Genomic DNA, 14,749 nt, shown 5'->3' on the forward strand with positions numbered 1-14,749 from the left:
ATGCGCGTGCATGCACACACACACACACACACACACACACACACACATGCATTTACTGACTTAAGGTTGCTCCCCACCCCCACCTGTGAATCACTTGGAAATTGACCCACAAAGTAGGTCAGCACTGACATTTCGGATAACATGCTCACCAGAGGGGACAATATTTTCATTAAATCAAACTGAAACCACGTTTTGATTCTGTTTTTGGTTTGGTTTGCATCTATGTACAGCTGCTCTGAGAAATAAATATACAGGCATGGGATAATATATACATCATTAGATATCCTTGCTGGCATCAGCTGACTTTTGCTCACTGATCGACTTTTCAGGACTCTGCTTGGTATTTTAAAATTCCAATCCTCAGAGCAACTTCCAAAATAGTTGTATTCAGTTTTTAAAAAATTAGCCTGCCCACTAAATTTTCTTCCTTCTCCGCAACATAAAGCATGCTTTCTGACCCCCAAATCACCCTGACTTGGGTTCCAGCATAATTGATGCTTAGTCTTAGGTCAGCAAGAGCTTTCTAATACATACACTTGTTATGGAGTTGAAGTCTGAAACATCAGAATCTTGCAGGGCTAAAAATAGTGAGAAGAAGAGGAGGGAGTACCATTCAAAATATAAAAATCTTTCCTTCACAGTGGGTCCCACTTCTCTCCTGTCAAGGCCCCAAGATACCAGGCATTACATTCTGACAGATTTATGTATAGAAAGTCTATTTTAAGAAGGTTTTTCAGGTGTTATATTTATTAGGGTTTTTTTTTCTCTCCATCTGTTTCCTGCACAGCTGGCTTCATGGTTACTCATGCACTTGGCTTTACAGACAAGGGAATAAAAGGAACCATCAAAATAACATTTTGGAAGACTCTCTAAAGCATCCTAAAATAGTTTTTCTGCAGTGTGCATAGCACATGCAGCCTATATGATACGTGGCTTTTATCAGCTGTCACTTGGGATGACCTGTTCAGCTTGCTCAAGATTGATATTCAAGATATTACTCCACATTACTATTATTGGTCAGAGACTGATGAATGCTAAGGGACTACCCGTGCTTTGTTTTTGAATTCCAGTATCTTATTGTCTTTCGGGGCTAGCAGCAAGTATTGTGTGTCTACTGTGAAGCTGAAAATCTTCTATCCTCAGCATTATAAAGCACCAAATGCCAACAAGGTCATGACCTTCAATCTGTGATATTTCCAGGACTGCATATTATCCATCCTGTCTCAGGCCAATGTAAATTCTATATAAGAGGAACTTTTAGGAGAGTGGGGAACCTCATTTAGGGCAAAAGAAGGAACTGTCTTATTTTGTTTTGTTGTTTTGTTTTGAAGTGTCACCCATTGAAAGTTGCTTGAGGATTGGAATGTGAAGAGGATGAAACTGGGTCATATGGTGGAGTAAGAAGAAGAATAGAAAGACAAGATAAATTATGGGACCAGTGGGTGCATTTCAATTCTCATGCGGCTTTGCATCATGTAGAGGGTGCGTTGACACCAGACTCTTAATGGAAAATTAGCATAGTTTACTGTAAAGTAAGCACATAGATCTTCATGTGCACATGCTTACGTCATAGTGGGTGTGTCTACACATGATGCTTTAAGTTAATACGCATTAAGGGTTCGTATCTACATGTGTGCGCCCTTAATGCACATTAAAATGGTGAATTTAGGCACAAATAGTTAATGCACATTAACTCATGTGTAGATCTGTTAAAGCGCTTTAGTCCCAAGTCAGTCCATACACAGCATTAATGAGCTTTAATGACTGCATATGTAGGCGCCTGTTTAAACCCACTTAATGACCATTAAGCTAATGCACTTTAAATTTAGGCAACCTTAAATGCAAGTGTAAACACTCCCACTAAATCTCCTAATCCTAACTAAATTTTTTACCTGCAAATGAAAGTAGCAAATTTACTTGGCATTAGTAATGGTGCCATAGCGCTTGTGTAGACGCCTGGCCGGGAACCAAATCTGCTCCCGGTCCACTATCCATGAAAGGGTGGGAGATATGTCCCTACCCCTGGAAGCTGCCTGCTGCCAGGGCGGGCTCCACCACAAGAGCCCTGGCAGGGACTATGTCCCCCCTGCCATGGCAACAGGGAGCTCCAAGCCCCCTGCTCCCAGGTCACAATTGCAGAGTTGGGGGACTAGGAGATCCTTATCTTCCAGCCCCTGCTCCACCACTGTGATGAAGGGCGGGGGGACTTGGGAGACCCTTATCTCCCAGCGGTGGTTCTGCGACCACAGGGCCACAGGTCTCAGGCTGGGAGATAAGCATCTCCTAGCAGTGATTCTGCCATCCTGGAGCCAGTACTGGGAGCTCGCTGTAGGCAGGGGATGGGGAGCTTGTTCCCCACACAGCTCCACAAGTGCAGAGCTGGGGTGGGGAACAGGCTGAGGAGATTGTCCCCCACCTCACACCCAGCTCTGCGATCACAGAGCAGGGGCTGGGAGCTCCCTACATGGGGACAGTTTCCTGCCCAGCCTGGAGTTGGCTGGGACCTGCCTCTGACTGGGACAGTTCCCAGTCAGCCCCAGGCTACACGGAGAAGCATGCGTGCCTGGAAGCGGCTGGGGACTGACCTGTTTTGGGCAGACTTCCCTGCATGGCCCAGGGATGGCCAGGAACTGTCATGGTCAGGGGCAGGTCCCAGCTCCATGTCCTAATTGGTTGATCAAGGCACAGGGATAGAAAGAGCCGCAGGGCTGGAACAGGTCTCAACTCCCTGCCCTGATCCAGCAATGGAGCAGCTAGCAGCAAGCTAGGTGCTAGCTGCCCCACCAGCAGGGCAGGAGGCTGGGACCTGCCGCTCCCTTGCAGCTTTTTTCAAGCCCGTGATGCTGATCGGGGCTCCAGGGCCAGGAGCTCCCTGCTGCCAGGGCAGGGGGACATTGTCCCCACCCCAGCAGCAGGCAGACCCCCGGGGCCAGGAAACAGCTGTCACATTGCAGGGTTGCAGGGAACTGGGAGCAAATCTTCTCCTTACACCTACCCAAAAACCCTTACTGGGCACATCTACATGTCACTATATGGTGACATTACTATGGTGCCATGCTTTAGTACTTTCTCTTGGAAGTACTAGAGCATGGCATAGTATGGATGGTTATAGTGCCATGCACGCAGCACATGGTCAGATTTCGCGGCTATTTCATCACACCAGCATGCTATAACCGGAGAGTGTGCTGCTATGGTGACATAGCTGATGATCATGTGTAGACACACATGATTGCTACATTGCCATAGTGTGCTGTACAATGATGTAGCACATCACTAGGTCACTGTAGGACAAAGCATAGATGTGCCCACTGTGCAGTAATTTACTGCACAGTGCATCTTGGCTGGAGTAAATGCATGTGTATATGCACCCATATATAATCAATATACATTATAGGCAGTACTGTGCGTAGTAAAGTGTCAGGCAAAATTAACAATAGAACCCAGTTTCTATTTGTTCATAAATTTACCACATTTAAATCATTCAGGTTTGAATTTTCACTACCTGGAAGCTGTTTCAGGATAAATTTATGTGGAAAGCTTCAGCAAAATTATCTTATAGTTTCCTCTGATCTTACCATAATCTTAGAAATGGTTATTTTTCCCATACTAAAAAAACAGATGTGGTTTTGGTTTGTTTGTTTGTTTTAAATAAATAAAAGGAAATCTTGTATCTCCATGTTTTGGAGCAAGGTCTTCCAAGTCTGATATGAAGAAGGGTCATTTGGTAGCAGGGATGTGTCTTTTGCCATTCCCACAACATAGGACCACCTTGTGTGTGGTGGTCTGAGATATCAGACAAACTTGTCAAAGATGATTGTCTGTCCAGTAGTTCACAAGAAGATGCACTTCAGCCCATTCCACAAAGTATCCTCTAACACCTATAACAATCTGGGGATCTTTAGTAAAAAAACAATAAAAAAGTCAGATCCTCAAAAACCTGGAGTTTGCCACAGAAGAGAGACAAGATGCTAGAAATGTTGTCAAGTTATGAGCTTTTGAATGAGCTCAGTTCAAACATGCTCAGTAAAACCTGATTGGTTTGGCAGCTGAATTTCCTAGAGATTGTCTACACTGAGTACCCATCATCTCAGGTCAGATGTGGTTTGAGTATGACTGTCAAGGGCCACTGCTGTAGCTCAGTCTAATAATACTTGCTAGAGCCTTGGGTCATGGATGGTAATCAGGAAACAAAGCCACAGGACAGGGAACAGGATACCAGGTAAAAGTTAGGAGTCAGAGTACCAAATAAAGGGTGAAAGACAAGAGGCAGATCTGAGGTAAAGGTCAAATGCTGAAGGTCAGCAACCAGGATGTTAAACCTAAACTAGATAGGATGTCCAGCCAGAGACTGAAGCAAGCATGCTAGGCTGAGGTCAGAGTCCAAAAGTCAATGTTAATAATAACACAGTCTGGGAATCAGGACCCAAAAGCAAGAATCTGGATTTCATAGATTTCATAGACATCAGGGCTGGAAGGGACCTCGGAAGATCATCGAGTCCAGCCCCCCGCCCAGAGGGCAGGAAGTCAGCTGGGGTCATAGGATCCCAGCAAGATAAGCATCCAGTTTCATCTTGAAGGTGTTCAATGAAGGCGCTTGAACCACCTCCGGTGGCAGGCTGTTCCAGACCTTGGGGGCTCGGACAGTAAAGTAGTTCTTCCTTATGTCCAGCCTGAAACGATCTTGAAGTAGTTTGTGACCATTCGACCTCGTCATCCCTTGGGGCGCTCTGGTGAACAAACGTTCCCCCAGATGCTGGTGGTCACCCCTGATAAACTTGTAGGTGGCCATCAGATCACCCCTGAGCCTGCGCTTTTTCAGGCTAAAGAGCCCCCCTAAAGATGGCAGGGGCTCTGGAACTGGAGTTGGAAAATGCAGAGGCAGAGAAATTCTCACACAAAATGAGAGAGCATATCATGTTTTGCAGTGGAGATCAGCTTGTTAGGGCAGTCTTTTAAATGCAGACCCAGGCATGCTGACTGCAGTAGCAGGAGCTGGCTTGAACAAGCTGGGCTTACTTGCTTGTGAAGATGTGGTACGAAGGCTTAACCCTTGAAACATCTTTCCCTGAAATCGTTGCTCTTGGCAACTGTCCATCTGGTGCCAGCCACTGGAACTGGGGAAAGTGATCTGATCTTTGCCCTGGGTTCTTTTTCTCTCAGTGTCCAAGCAGTACGGAGGATGATGTTGCCTAACTCAAATACAAGGGAACTGGAGCTGGTCTTGGGAAAGGGGAGAGTAGATTGGGACTAGAAGAGGATGTGTGGGACTGTGTCTAGGAGCTTGTGGGAAAGGAGATAAACTGAGAGCTAGGGGGAAGACTGAGGAAGCAGGGTGGTGAGGAATAGAGGTGAGAAAGACAAATGGGAACAGGGTTGAATGGACTGGGAAAAGAGATTGAACTATGGGGCTGAGGACTAGGACCAGGTGAGGAAAAAAAAATAATACAAGGAAATGTGAGACTGGAAAGGCAATGTGAGGAAAGGGGACTAAGGGTAGAAGCTAATGAGAAGAACAGGACTGTAGGGTGACCACTTGGAGCTAGAGGGAGATGACCTGGAGCAGGGGTGGGCAAAATGCGGCCCAGGGGCCAGATGTGGCCCGCCAGGGCATTCTATCCAGCCCGCGGGGCCCCTAAAATTTTTAGAAAATTAATATTAATCTGCCCTGGGCTGCCTGTCACGTGGCCCTCGATGGTTTGCCAAAACTCAGTAAGCAGCCCTCTGCCCAAAATAATTGCCTGCCCCTGACCTGGAGCCATGGGATGGGGTTTTGGAAAAGAGATTGGACAAGATAACTGACACTGGCTGGGTAAGGAGGCTGGTAAGAAGACTGAGCTTAGGCTTCTGTGAGAAAGGGGCAGAAGGGTCTCTGACCACTAACATACAATTTCCTCTTCACAGTTTCTGCAACTGAGTGCTTTGTGGTTAAAACATGTTTGCACAGGGGAGGAGTCTGCTGTCTGTGGGACTTCTAGTTCATATGTTGCAAAAGCTGAAAGTTGCAAAGTGAATGAGGCAGGAAACTATAAGGAGAGAGAGTGGTTTTACAGTTTGGGTAGATGAAAGGTGCCCTGAATACATGGCCTCTATCCCTGCAACTGCCATAAAGTTCATAGTGATGCTAGGCAAGAATTCTAAATTCCTTATTTCCAGGTACCCAGCATGAGACCCTGGGGTCTGATTTGGAAAAGTGCTTAGCACTCACATCTGCAATTGAAATTGATGGGAGCTCTACTTTGAACATGTTAAGTGCTTGATTTCCCATGCCTCAGTTCCTTGTCTGTGAAATGAGGATAGCAATATGCCATCATCTCACAGGGCAGTGGTGAAAATTAATTGCTTAATGCCTGTAATGTGCTCAGGCAGTATGTTGATGGGGGCTATAGGAAAACTCATGAGGCAAGTAGTAATTCCATATTGCAGATTACACCAAACCAGGGAGGTGTAGTAGATACGCTGGAGAGTTGAGCTAGAATTCAGAGGGACCTAGATACATCGGAGGACTGAAGCAAAAGAAATCTCATGAGGTTCAACAATGACAGATGCAAAGTCCTGCACTTAGGATGGAAGAATCCCATGCACCACTACAGGCTTGGGACCAACTGGCTAAGCAGCAGCTCTGCAGAAAAGGACCTGGGGGTTACAGTGGACAAGCTGGGTATTAGTCAACAGTGTGCCCTTGTTGCTAAGAAGACTAGCAGCATACTGAGCTGCATTAGTAGGAACATTGCCAGCAGATCGAGGGAAGTAATTATTCTCCTCTATTCAGCACTGGTGAGACCACATCTGGAGTAGTGTGTCCAGTTTGGGCCCCCCACTACAGAAAATATACGAACAAATTGGAGAGGGTCCAGTGGAGGGCAATATAAATGGTTAAGGGGCTAGAGCACATGACTTCTGAGAAGAGGCTGAGGGAACTAGGCTTATTTAGTCTTCAGAAGAGAAGACGGGCAGGGTGGGGGGGATTTGATAGCAGGCTTTAACTACCTGAAAGGTGGTTTCAGAGAGGATGGAGCTAAACTGTTCACAGTGGTGGCAGATGACAGCACAAGGAGCAATGGTCTCAAGTTGCAGCAAGGGAAATTTAGGTTGGGTATTAGTAAAAAATCTTTCTCACTTGGAGGATGGTGAAGCACTGGAATGGATTACCTAGAGAGATGGTAGAATCTCCATCCTTGGAGGTTTTTAAGGCCCAGCTCTACAAAGACCTGGCTGGAATAATTTAGTTGAGGATGGTGCTGCTTTGTGCAGGGAGTTGAACAAGGTGACCTCCTGAGATCCCTTCCAATCCTAATTTTCTATGATTCTATGATCTAGAGTAGAGTTTATGTAGTGATGAGTAAACAAAGCATCCCACTTGTGGGATACTGCCCACTCTGGGATGGGAAAGATCAAAAGCACTTAAAAAGAATGTTAGCATTAAATTCCTCCTTCTTTCCTTGCTTGTCCCATCTAAACAAGGTCACTGATGGTAATGCTACCATTACATTATCACGTATATTCCTTTCCTGCACACCTGGGCATCCAGATTTGGAGGTTTACATGGCAGTTTTTTGGTTGCATAAGTCTGAAAAAATCTACTTACACACAGATTGGTATTCTGTTCTGTGCACATAGCCCTGTACACCTGGATGACTATATGTGCACCCAACCTATTCAGATGCTTGGGTGACAAAATGAGACATACCCTCCCATCTTTTCTTCCAAGTAGTTGAATGACTAGGGCACTCGACTGGGAAACTAGATCTGGATCTCTAACTTCCCAGAAAAGCTACCACACCACAGGTCAGCCATCATAGTCCCTTTTTCTGCACTCCTTTTGAAGCTGGCCCTTTAGGCAACCATGAGAGGAAGCTGCATGGGAGATACAGAAGCATACAAATGTGGCTGGGTGCTCAGGCTGGCTGCTGCACAAAAGGGGCAGCAAGCTGTGTTTGGTTGCTGCTGCTGCTGTGATGGACATATGGGAGAGAGAGACAGAGAGAGAGAGAGAGGAACACACAGGAGTGAGAGGGAAGGAGAGAGGGAAAGTGAGAGAGAGAGAGAGGCATGCCCCACCAACCCTGGGTTGTTGGGGTTTTATTTTGGGGGGGGGGGTTTGCCCCCCACAACTGTTGGCACCCAGGGCAGTTCTCCCTGTCATCCCACGCTAGTTATACCACTAGGGAGTGTGAGGCCAGAAGGAAGGAGACAAGTCAGAGGATGTGTAGCTTAGTGAGGTGGCTGCTGGTTGGGTGGGAATGGAAGTTGGGGTTTTAACCTTGTCTCCAGTGGGCCAGAAGCTTCCCCCCTGCAATGTCCTTCATCCATGTTTTTTCAATGACTGTGTTAGTTGCTCAGCTTCAAAAGGAGCACCAGAGAAGGGAGGGGAACTGGAACAGGACCTCTGTCTTTCAAAGGGGTGTCCTGGTCTGACCTTAGACTACTGAACTGAAAAGCATAGAGGCCCTAGTTCAGCACCCCCTTTCCCCACACACACACAACCTGAGTAAGGGGGATTTAGAATGCAGGACCTCCAGCATTCCAGGTATGTGCCCTAGCCACTGAGTTATAATGGCAAAGGAGGGACACACATACATGACTTTCTACATTTCTAGCTAGCTAAGGCTGCTACATGTCCTGTACTTGCCCTAGCTGCTACTGGGTGTGTCTGCAGAAGATGCTTTACTTGAAATTAAAGCAAATTACTGCGCAGCGAACATCACCATCTATATGTTCAGACTCTTACTGCACAGCAGTTTGCTCTAATCATGAGTAAATTTGCTATCTGTAAATACAAGTAGAAAATGTATTTGGGAGTAATTACTGTGCAGCATAGCACATGTAGGTGGCCAGCCCAGAGCAAATGTGCTCCCGGTCAGCTGGGCAGCAGGGGGCAGGAGATTGCTTTCTTCCCCCTTGGAGTTGTGTGATGCTGGGGTGGGCTCCACCAGTGGAGCCCAGACAGGGACCATGTCCCTCTGCCCTGATAGCGGAATACTTCCAGCCCCCACTCCGTGATCACAACTGCAGATCTGGAGTGGGGAGATTCTTATCTTCCAGCCCTGGCTCCGCAATTGGGGATCCAGAGCTGGGATATAAGAATCTTCCAGCCCCCACTCCCTGATCATGGAGTGGGGGTGGGGAGTTCCTGAATTGTCCCCATCCTGGCTCCAATGGCAGAGCCTGCCCTGGCAGCAGGCAGCTCCCTGGGGGCAGGGAGCAATGTCCCTGCCCCCCGTGAGCTAGCACCCAGGGGGAGCTCCCCTGGGCTGGTGCAGGGGGCTGGTGCAGGGCTGAAAGAAGCAGGAGCAGACTGCTACAATGAGCAGCAAATCTGCTCCTGCTTTCTGGCATATGTAGATGCCTGCCTGGGGTGGGTTTACTCTAGAGATTTGCACATGTAATTAGGTTACCCATATTTGCACATGTAGATGTGCCCACTGTGCATATTTGCTCTGCATGACTACATAGCTATACATAGCTGGCCAGGTGCATAGGGCTATGTGCACAGGAATAAAATGCCAGTTTGCAAGTAAGTGTTTTTTGGGGGGACTAGTATAACCTAAAAATGTCATGTAGATTACCAAAGCTAGATGCCTGAGCATTCAGGAAAAGAATAAATACTACAAAAACTTAATGGTATCATCTTTTTTAAGTGTTTCTGATCTTTCCCACCCCAGAGTGGGCAGTGTCCTGCAGATGTGACAATTTTAAGAATTGGTATTTTGTGGTTGGAGATATGAAGTTCATACAGTTTAGAAAAGAGAGATCCTCAGATTAATAGGAAGATACACAAATCTTATTTACGCCCAGGAAAGGGATCAGAGGCAGGGATAAAATTAAAAATAATGTATCTAAAATGGCTTAAAGAAGTCTTCAGACCTGAAGCATCACACAGTTAAAAGACCTTCCCTGGGCGTAAATAAAATTTGTGTATCTTCCTATTAATCTGAGGATCTCTTTTCTAAACTGTATGAACTTCATATCTCCCACCACAAAATACGATGAACATGGGCCACCAATGTGGGGACGTGTTTTGGAAGGCTGACCGCACCTTGTCATGCATCCACAGATTCATCACGAGCAAGTCCAAGGAGGTGATCCTCCCCCTCTATGCGACACTGGTCAGGCTGCAGTTGGAGTACTGCGTCCAGTTCTGGGCACCGCACTTTAGGAGGGATGTGGACAGCACTGAGAGGGTCCAGAGGAGGGCCACTCGCATGGTCAGGGGGCAGCAGGGCAGGCCCTACGAAGAGGGGCTACGGGACCTGAACCTGTTCAGCCTCCACAAGAGAAGGCTGAGGGGGGATCTCATGGCCATCTACAAATTGGCCAAGGGGGACCAGCAGGCTATGGGAGAGTCCCTGTTCCCCCGAGCACTACCGGGAGTAACAAGGAATAATGGCCATAAGTTGACTGAGAGTAGATTCAGGCTAGATATCAGGAGGCACTACTTCACAGTCAGGGTGGCTAGGATCTGGAACCAACTTCCAAGGGAAGTGGTGCTCGCTTCTCCCCGGGAGGTCTTCAAAAGGAGGATAGATAATCACCTAGTTGGGGTCGTTTGACCCCAGCTTGCTTCCTTGCTTGCTTGCTTTCCTTGCTTCCTGCCCATGGCAGTGGGTCGGACTTGATCTGCTCAGGTCCCTTCTGACCCTACCTACTATGAAACTATGAAGACATTTGTAATGTCCTTGTTCCCCTCTGGCATGTTAAAGTTTGTTTTTGATGCTTTGGGCATTATGCCTTGTAGTTGTGAGACAAAGTTGATCCTGAAATGTAACAAATGCTTGTGTAGGATGATTTAGCTAGGTGAGATCCTGCCTTGAATAGGGACTTGAACTAAATGTCTTCCTGAGGTCCTCTCCAGCCCTACTTTCTATTAAAGCCTGTCTGGATGACAATGGCCCAGAATCCAGACCTCTGGTTTCCCACATGAGTGCCATAGCCATTCAACTATGGGAGAACAAGGGGAGCACACACATGGTCTTTTCTGTTCCTGAGACTAAATCTGGTAGTCATAGATTTTAGCTGACTGTTTCTGTGTCTAAATCCAGTAGGCACCCACAAGGGATGTGTGTGCAAGCCTTGATGGTTACTGCACATGCACAGTCTGTGAGATCATGCAGGCACACACAATCATCCACATGGGCAGGGCTACATTTTCAGGGACAGAATGCTAACTCATGTGTAAATGACTTTTTGGGGACTTGACCAACTAAAAATGCCATGGAGACAACCAAATCTGGATGCTGTGAAATCCAGGATGGAAACAGAATGTCACCCCTTGTAGTTATGATACTTGGCTTTCCAGGCAGAGAGAGAAAAAAATAACACAGCAACATCTTTTGAAATCCAAAGAATTTCTAAAATAGCTTTTCTGTCAAATATGTGACTTGTACAGAATAGTTGCTTGTGCACTACAGGGTAAAAGTTTATGAACACTTCTCTGAAGAAGGAGCATCAAATAGGACAATTAATTTGGTGTCAGGAGACACAATATTAGATTTCAGGATTGTTTTGGTATTTTATCCAATAATTAACTAATGTAACATACAGAAACCACACTGGAACCCATGACTGTCCATTGCAATGGCGTGCCCTAACCACTAGCCTACCAACCCATGCTCTCTCTTCCACATTCTCTCTTTGATCCCACAAATCTTGCATTTCTATTTGCACAGTGACCTAGATTCAACAGGTGTAGTGGAGTACTTCCCCCCTCCCCTGCTTCTCCTCCCATTCCAGAATAGATTGGTGGGTAGGACATGGTTGGGAAGTGGCAGGCATGGCTTTGAAGACCTCAAGCTAAGGAGAGAATTAAACCTGGGTCACCCATTTCCTAGCTGAGAATTCTTACCACTACTGCTACTTCCTCCAACCATCTTTTAAAAGGGACCCAATCTTCTCAATGTGTGTTTAGATGTTCTGTGAGAAGGATTTCTAATTTGTTCCCCTTAGGTTTTTCTGCACACCAGTGACAGTCAGTTCTAGAATCAAGGGTCCTGAGCATGTTTTGCTCACACCCATGCCCTCAGAAAGGTTCAAAACCCAGAAGTTCTCTAGTGTGGGCGTTTTGATCTTGTTCCCCCATACCTGTCTCGAACCATCTTGAACCATTGGTTTTCTTCGGCCTCAGGAAACAAGTTGGAGTAGCTTCATTGGCATATTTCTGAGTTTGAAGTATGTCACTGGGTACAGATGAACAGGGTAGGCTTGAGCCCCTTGGTTCTGAGATCCTTTGGCACTCTGTTGTAGACAAACCCCTAGGGCAGGGGTGGGCAAAATAGCAGATCCACCTGGTGGCTGGACTACATTTCCCAGCAGCCCTTGGCTGCATCACTGTGACCAGTTTCCATGAAGACCCCAGGAGCAGTGGGCTATGGTGGCAAGGGGTCAGGGTTTCCATGAAGATCAGGCTGAGCAATGCTGGCGGGGTGCACAGCTGGGCAGGGAGCTGCTCTGGGGCTGGGGCCAGGGCCGGGATCTTGTTGCAGTGACAGTGTGGTCTGGAGCCAGGACAGAGCTGTGATCCACTGCCTGCACACCCCTGCCCAGGGTGTGCTGGCAGCAGACCGGTGTTCCTCAGCTCCAGCCCACACTGTCACCACCACAAGATCCCAGCTCTGGAGCAGCTCCCCACCCAGCTGCACGCCCTGCCAGTGCTGCTTGGGCCAGTCTCCATGGAATCCCTGGCCTCAGGCTGCAACAGCCCCATCCACAGCGATGCAGCAAGGGCTGCTGGGAAATGGAGTCCACTTTGGGCCCAATCTGGCCCACAGGTAGACTTTGCCCATCCCTGCCTTAGGGAGATTTTTGGTGGTAAGACATCTATTTTTTAATTCTAACTGGGTTTAGGCATGAGATATGCAACAAGTCATACAAACCAGAGCAGTTCTGGGCATCAGACAAGGCAGAACTCTAGGTATCTGAGGAAGTTTACAATCAAGTAAGGTGGCACCGATAGGTTTAGGCAGCAGCTGAATGTGCTTTTTGGATTGTGGTTTTGGACTTAGATGCCTCAATTACTCCTAAATCCTGCTTTAGGGGCCTAAGTCCTTTATTGGATCTAGCCCAAATACTCTTATTTCCAGCTCTCCCTGTGACCTTGAGCAAATAAATCACTTCATACAAGATTCTCCAAAGTAGCTATAGCTAAATAATTTAGAGCAGGGGTGGCCATCCTGCAGCATGAGTACTTCAAGTGGCACGAGCAGCCTGTGTGGCACACAGCAGATCAGGAAGAGGACAGGCAGTACAGCAGCAGATAGGACAGGAAGCTAAAGACAGAGTAGAAAATCAGGCAAGGAGCACAGGGCCAGAAACAGAAAGTGGATCAGTATTTACATGCCCCCTCCCCCCTTCAGGGCCGGCCACGTAAACAATCCCTCCACTGCCGCCACCTCCTCCTCCAGCGTGGTGGCTTCCTCTCCCCCACACTCGCTTCTGCCTCCGCTTCCTCCCACGGAGTGGCGGCGGCTCCCTTCCCCTGTCTGCCCTCCCACCACCGCCTCCTCCCCCTCCCGTGGAGCAGCAGGGCTTCCCTCCGCCTGAGGAAGCGGCAGCGGCAGTGTCCTCCCCCACCTCCTCCCGTGGAGCAGTGGGTCTTCCCGCGGCCTGAGGAGGCTACAGCAGCCCGCCCCTCCCCCTCCCCCTGCCGGCTGGCCTCTGCCTCCACCTCCGCCTCCTGCCGCCGGGCAGGGGGGCACCCACCTCCCTGCCTGAAGAGGCAGAGCCCCAGCAGCCAATCACCGCCGGCCCTTTATTATATTAGATTTTGGCCCTTAAGGAGAGACTTTTAAAAATGTTTAGTGCTTAAGAATTCAGCTAAGAATGAAGCAAGATTTTAAAAAATATTTAGGCTCCCAGTACCCATTGAAGTCAATGGGAGTTAGGCATCTGGGGCCAGATCCTATTCCACCTTTTGGGCATCTAAGTAGATTTAGGCATCCTAATGCAATTCTTTTTCATCCTGCTCAAGTTCCTGAAAACCTGTTAATGCAGGAGTGTCAAGCTCATCCAGTCTGCATGCCAGATCCAGCCCATGGACCCACTGGCAACGCGTAGGGGGTGCACATGGGTGCACGTGCACCCCCTGAGATTGGCCGTGCACCCCCTGGAAGTACCGGCCGCAAATCTGGAAGTGCTGGTGGAAGCATACTTCTGGTTTCACTGGTTTCACCTCTGGTGGTTCTGTGCTCAGCAATCAGATGCTGGGGGATCCCCCCACCCTGGTCAGCAATCGATTGCTGGGGGATCCCCCACCCCCCAGTTGGCGATTGGCCACTGGGGGAAAGTTGGCAATCTGGTGCCCCCGCAGACTCAGGAGGCACCAGTCGCCCATGCATGAACCCCTTCCCCCTCTTCTTCCCTAGCATACCTGATCTGGCAAGTACTCCATCTGATCTGAGACCCACGCTGCATGTGGCACAGATTCCAGAATGCCGGACTGGGCGCTGTGCGGGGTATAGTCCAGCCAGAGCAGCAGCTGTACTGCATGCAGTGACTGCCGTGGCTGGACTGCACTATATATGGCACCCACCCCAACAGCTCTGGGACTGCGCTACATGCAGTGCCTGCTCCAGCCAGTCCAGGACCCACGCTGCATGTCCAGACCAGTTGGAACATGTGCTGTGTGTGGTACACTTCCCAGACCAGATGCCACATGTGGCACAGTGTGGCCAGGATGATCACTGTGCAGATGCAGGTCCCAGACCCTCTGGACCAGCTACTGAATCAGGTGTGGTGAGGGAGGGGGAGGGGAAGT

At 48.3% G+C, this 14,749-nt stretch overlaps 1 protein-coding gene across 3 annotated transcripts in view; it reads left to right on the forward strand.

Annotated features, from left to right (window-relative positions):
• LOC102386556 (protocadherin gamma-C5-like) overlaps positions 1-14,749 on the forward strand; it is a 57,025-nt gene that overhangs the window by 18,132 nt on the left and 24,144 nt on the right. The gene's annotated exons all lie outside the window — the stretch shown is intronic.

The sequence above is a fragment of the Alligator sinensis genome, unplaced genomic scaffold (genome assembly GCF_000455745.1).
Source record: "Alligator sinensis unplaced genomic scaffold, ASM45574v1 scaffold1191_1, whole genome shotgun sequence".
NCBI lineage: Eukaryota > Metazoa > Chordata > Crocodylia > Alligatoridae > Alligator > Alligator sinensis.